Raw genomic sequence first — 6,000 nt, forward strand, 5'->3', positions numbered from 1 at the left:
GCCTAAATGATTTTATGTGCTAATGCAATGGGCCTGGCCATCCCCAAGGCAACAGCACTGGTCTCATTAGGGTTTCTAGTCATGAAAGTAGTGAAAAAGGAAAAGCACTGAATGGGGTTGTTAAATACATCATCAAAGAGGTGTGTCTCTGCTCTCTCGTTATGAGATAACGCAAAAAGCTCCTCACTTATGGGGGAAGGGAGGCGATGAGGGGTAAGGGTACATGCAGGATAAAGTCTGTTACTGTTTGTTTGTATTTCTGGGGTTTTTTTTAATTTAATTACAGAGTCAATGAATTTTCTATATCTAAGAATGGAGTTTAATTTTGCCACAGCTATTAACACCAGTTGAATTGGTTGGATATGTGCCAATATTAGAGACAGAGTTGCAGGGTGAAAATCAAGTAATTCGCCTTATTTATGTCTTCTCCATTGTGATCAATATGAATTTAATGAGATAAATCATTAGATTGACCTTATTGCTGTACGTCATGAGTAAATGTATTTGTCACAGGCACACACACACACACACACACACACACACAGACAAGATTACTGAAAAAGTGTGTTGTTTCAGTACTATAAATGCATTTCTGTGCAGGTCTGTGCCACTATGATTCTTCCTAACCACATAGGACATATATAAATAATTTAATATTAATCTTGTCCGCCTTTAACATCTGCTGTTCAATTTAACTGCTGCAGGAAAATTGTAGTATAGGTTCTAGACAAGAGTAAATGCTCTCACTTTTGTCTATTGCTGTGATATACATTTCCTACATACATTAAATATCCACTAGAGGGCAATGTGTCCAATGCATTCAATCTGATGTCACAGGTTTCATAAGGGCGAGAAACCACACAAAGAGAAATGACAAAGAGTCAGTTATTACAGCGTGCGCGGATTAGAAGAGTGAAGCACCCCAAAATCTGATCATTACCTTGATATGAAGCCATTTTTTCCTATTTCGCCTTTAGCTGTGAGGTGTAGAACATGTATTTTTGTACCTGATTATGAAACATTTTTAGATTTATTTTTTTACACTGTCCACCTTGCAATGTCATATTGAAAATTAGATCCAGTAATGGCCAAATTGTCTGAGGGACGAATAAAACCTGATTTTTGTTACATTTTACAGCAGTTACCAACTGATAGAGCGGGATATTAAGATCATATCTAAATACTGTGAAGAATGTCACACAGGGTAATATTTTAAATCAGCTGTTATAAATAATTATATTATTGAAGCACAATATTATCAATTATCAGCAGAAAAATACTGTATATATTTTTCTGTCTCCAACAAAGAGGAAGCTGCCTGCCTCCTCTTTCAGTATCTTTTCCTATTTCTCTCTCTCTCTCTCTCTCTCTCTCTCTCTCTTTCTGTGTCCCCTTCATTCCCCCTCTTGCTATCTGTTCCCCCCTCCTGTGGGATCATGGGAATTGTGCAAGTAGCGTTGCGTTCCACGCTCTGCCCGCGGCGCTCCAGGAGGAGGCGTGCAGTAATGACCTGCTCCTCAGCTCGCTCGCCATCATCGCCCTCACAATTAATTCCCGCCTCGCGTTCCTCTGTGGTTGTGGTGGTGGGGGGAGTGTGGGCTCCCTCATTAGAGCTCCTTGTAATGTGTCTGGCAGCAGTTCTCATCCTGCCACTTCTGCCCTTCCACTGCTGCTACTATGTTTGTTTTATAGATGCCTCCCTCTATATGTTTCTGCCTCACGGATTGACTGACACCTAATGTAAAAGAGTGCCTGGTCTGTGTTTTTTATCCATCAGGGTTTTAAGACACACATGAATACACCTTTCACATGTGTGACCTGGAAGAGAATACTTCTGCAGGTTATTCAAGGTCTGCATGGCGACAGTATGAGCCTTTTCACAACAAACACAATTGGTGGATATGGTCAATGCACTGTCACGTTATCATGCCACCAGAAACAGGTGATGACATTTGGAATAGCCGGTGACACCAAACTCTGGCTAATAAGCGTTGAACTTTCAAACCAAGTGGAGGAGAGTCTGACCAGGATTTCAACTCTGAGCTTGACCACCAATGTTTTACAGTTTCATTTGACCACGGTCTGCTTCACACAGTTGGTCACCCTGCATATTTTCCAGATTAAAAGTGTGAAAGGGTGGTATAGAAGGAGTAAATGGATATATTTTTTGACATCATGTCATATATACTGGACAGGATATGTGCTATTGATAAGTTACCTTTTTGTTGTGCCCATGGCAGTAATCTCTACGACCATCTTTGAATCCTTAAAAAAAGATTTTAAATTCTCATATAGTGAAAACAATTTATTGTCACTGAGCTGCAGAATTTGAGCAAAAGCCTTGAGTCCAAAAATGACAATGTCAATAAAAAATGTTTTAGATTAATGAAATAACAAGAACAGTAAAGTATACAATGTAGATGTTTTTTTTATTATGTGTAGTTAGGGTTAGGCTTAGGGTTGGATGGGGGTTAGGGTTGATTGTATTCAACTGAAGTTATAAAAAAATGACCAGCAGTTATACCCTAAAATTCAAGAAGTTATGATAAGTGTGGACAGTTTAGGTGGGGAAAAATGTTCATTTAATTCTGCAGGTTAGTTGAAAACATTGAGTGAAAGCTCCTCAGTTGACTTTCACACAGAGCACCAGTATCACATTACCTATCAGACACCATTTAAAAAGATGTTCTGCCATTGTAAAGCTCTTCTTCACAAATACATAGATAGGAAGCAGTTTATACAACCTTTTTTAAAATAACACAATCAAAAGAAACTCACTTCTGCACACTATGTCATGAATAGCCTACTTTGGCAAGTCATGCTCCATGTTACTGCAACAATCATAGTTCCTGAAGGCTGTTTTGCTCTATTACATTGATTTTCACACTGCTATTGTGCAGGAGACAGATTCAGCATCTGCCATTGTGGACTTTGTCAAAGCCACGCTTGCAGCTCAGGGCTTGAGTCAACACGCAGATAAATAGAGGCTAGTTCCGGTTGACAGTTCTTTAAAAGATGTATAAAAAGTTATATTCATTTCACTTAATATTGATTAAATGATCACTGCGATAAGTGGGTTTGATAGTGTCAGTGTGTGTGTCATGTCTCTCCTGCCCACCTGCCTGTTTCTCTGCCTCTGTATCCAAAACATTAATGGTATTTAAAGCTTATGCAGCACGTCTAACTTCTATCCCATTTATCAAAAGCCATGGGTGTATATTTGAGTATATGGATGTGTCCCTACCAATGTCAAGGTGTTGCTGCAGCCCGACAGCAGCAGAGTTCGTGGAGGATCTCAAGCAGTTAGTATTTACAGTTAAACCTCACATAATTGAAAATGACTTCATCGGACAAAACTAAGATAGGTCAGTTGATATAAAAATATAAAAATGTCTGCTTGGTGTTAGCTAATTTGTGATTGTTGCTCAGACAAGTCATTTAATTAAACATCTCAATTACTGTGAGTGAAAATGTCTCTCAAAGTGAATTTAGGTCCTTTTTTCCTTAATTGTTTTTAAAAAGAACAAAAGTGTAATTGACAGCCAAATTTATAAAAATGTTCTGTATTTAATCCAAGCAATCCTCTTTTACATTAATGGGAGAGATATTAACTATTTAATGCCCACCCTCCCCTTTCAAAGAGTTGATCAGGAGTAGAGTTATTATTCAATACATCATTACGACATGAGCATTATTTATAAGGTAAATTAGCTACAGGTTGTTCTTTTTTTAAATTTTATTTGTGACTGGAGGGCATAATTTTATGATGATAATCCTGTCAGCAGCAGCTTGAGCAGCACAGAGACACACGGACAGATGAGTCGCAGCCTCTCAGGTGAGCTCAGGGAAAGAAGGTGTTATAGGGAAAGATCTAGCAATAAAATCAGGAGCAAATTAGCTAACACCAAAATTAGGGGTTGAATGAAAAAATAACTCAAATAGAAGTTTTTGAGATGATTCAAAAATATAAATCAACAAACTGAAAGAAGTACAGCTGCAGAATCATTATAATATAATACATTACCTACAAGCTTTTATATATTCATTTTTGTAACCTCTATTGTGATGGTCTATGAAATGTGAAATTTAAGTAGCCTATACTTTTTGGTCTCAGATTTATATCAGTAAAATAAAACGTAAACATCAGAGAAAAAATCACATACAGGTCTGGATGCAGGCAAGTCAGCAATACTTGTTCAAAAAGTAAACATTTTGTAGAGTCAGGCTCTTTATGTGTGTGAGCGTGTGTGCATATGAAGAAGAAAGAAAAACAGGGAAACACACACAACTATTAAAAAAAAAAGTTACTACCAAAGTTTAAACCAAACCTGTTTTTATTCATGGTAAGAAATGAACGCTATACACATTTATCTCAGAATGTGTTAGAAGAGTTCTCCATCAATTTAGCGGTGCACTCCTAAAAAAGTGACTCGCAGTGGAGAAAAAAAAAGTTTTTTTCCGTTTCAAGACCTGGTGTCTACATTACCCACAATGCAGCATGACTGCTGACAGTTTAGGAGGTTCAAGTGTTATGTTATCTATGTTACAATCTTACCAATATCTTATTTATATTACATGTATAATCACTTTTTAATGACTATGAACTTGAATTTATGACAGAAACATATGAAACAAACATCTCTATGACACATGTCTGAGACAGTTACATTCTGCACTGCTGGGCTGAAGATGTCTATGAAGCATCCATGTTTTAGAATTTATAGCTTCTTTTTACCCACACTGCAGGAACTGGGAACGTCTTAGAACATCATTTTGAGGGACTTCAGAGTAGCTACTCTCCCACCACAAGAAGCGCTTTGAGTGACATGGTGATTGATCCAGTCAAACGTGTAAGTTGATTAATCGAACACAGGGGCCAATGCAGCACCAGCAAACACTTTTTTTGAAACTTGTGCAAAACATTAGCTGTGTAAACAAACACAGCTCTGATCATTGTGTCTTCCATCTTGTTTTTGTTGTTGTTGTATCTCATGCAGAAGTGATCATTCCAACTGTCAGCCGGTCATTTCAGGGATCCTATTGGTGGTGCGATTGCCAACAGAAAAAAAGCCCTTGAAAGAACGTAATTCATGGGGGAGCTCCCCAGTGGATAATTCCTCTCAGGGAGTCCTCAGAACTGTTTGGTCCAGAAGAGGCCTTAACTCTGCCTTTCCAGCTACAAGGAGGACACCAAAACGATTGTTTAAAACAACTTTCATTATATGTCTTTCAGTAGCACCTTTCTAATGCCCTTCAAGGTACTCTTTGAGATGGGAAACACTTTTACCAGTGTTTCTCCCATTCTTGCCAAACATTTCCTGTAGTCATCTTTTGGCATCGTGTACACGGCCTTCTGTGATGAGATCCTGCCCCAAGTGGAGGAGTTCAAGTACCTCGAGGTCTTGTTCACAAGTGAGGGAAGGATGGAGCATGAGATCGACAGGCGGATCGGTGCAGCGTCTGCAATAATGCGGACTCTGCGCAGATCCGTCGTGGTGAAGAGAGAGCTGAGCCGAAAGGCAAAGCTCTCGATTTACCAGTCGATCTTCGTTCCTACCCTCACCTATGGTCATGAGCTTTGGGTCGTGACCCAAAGAACAAGATCGCGGGTACAAGCGGCCGAAATGAGCTACCTCCGTAGAGTGGCTGGGCTCTCCCTTAGAGATAGGGTGAGAAGCTCAGTTATCCGGAGGAAGCTCAGAGTAGACCTGCTGCTCCTGGTGAGGTATTCAGGGCACATCCCATTGGTAGGAGACCCCGGGGAAGACCCAGGACACGCTGGAGAGACTATGTCTCTCGGCTGGCCTGGGAACGCCTCGGGATGCCCCAGGAAGAGCTAGACGAAGTGGCGGGAGGGAAGTCTGGGCGAGAGGGAAGTCTGGGCTTCTCTACTTAGGCTGCTGCCCCTGCGACCCGACCCCAGATAAAGCGGAAGAAGACAGTACGGTACGGTACTATAGCTTAATTGGGTGCTATTGGTGGCTTCTGTGAATGTTTGGA

This window comes from Scomber japonicus, chromosome 2 (genome assembly GCF_027409825.1).
Source record: "Scomber japonicus isolate fScoJap1 chromosome 2, fScoJap1.pri, whole genome shotgun sequence".
Classification (NCBI taxonomy): Eukaryota; Metazoa; Chordata; class Actinopteri; order Scombriformes; family Scombridae; genus Scomber; species Scomber japonicus.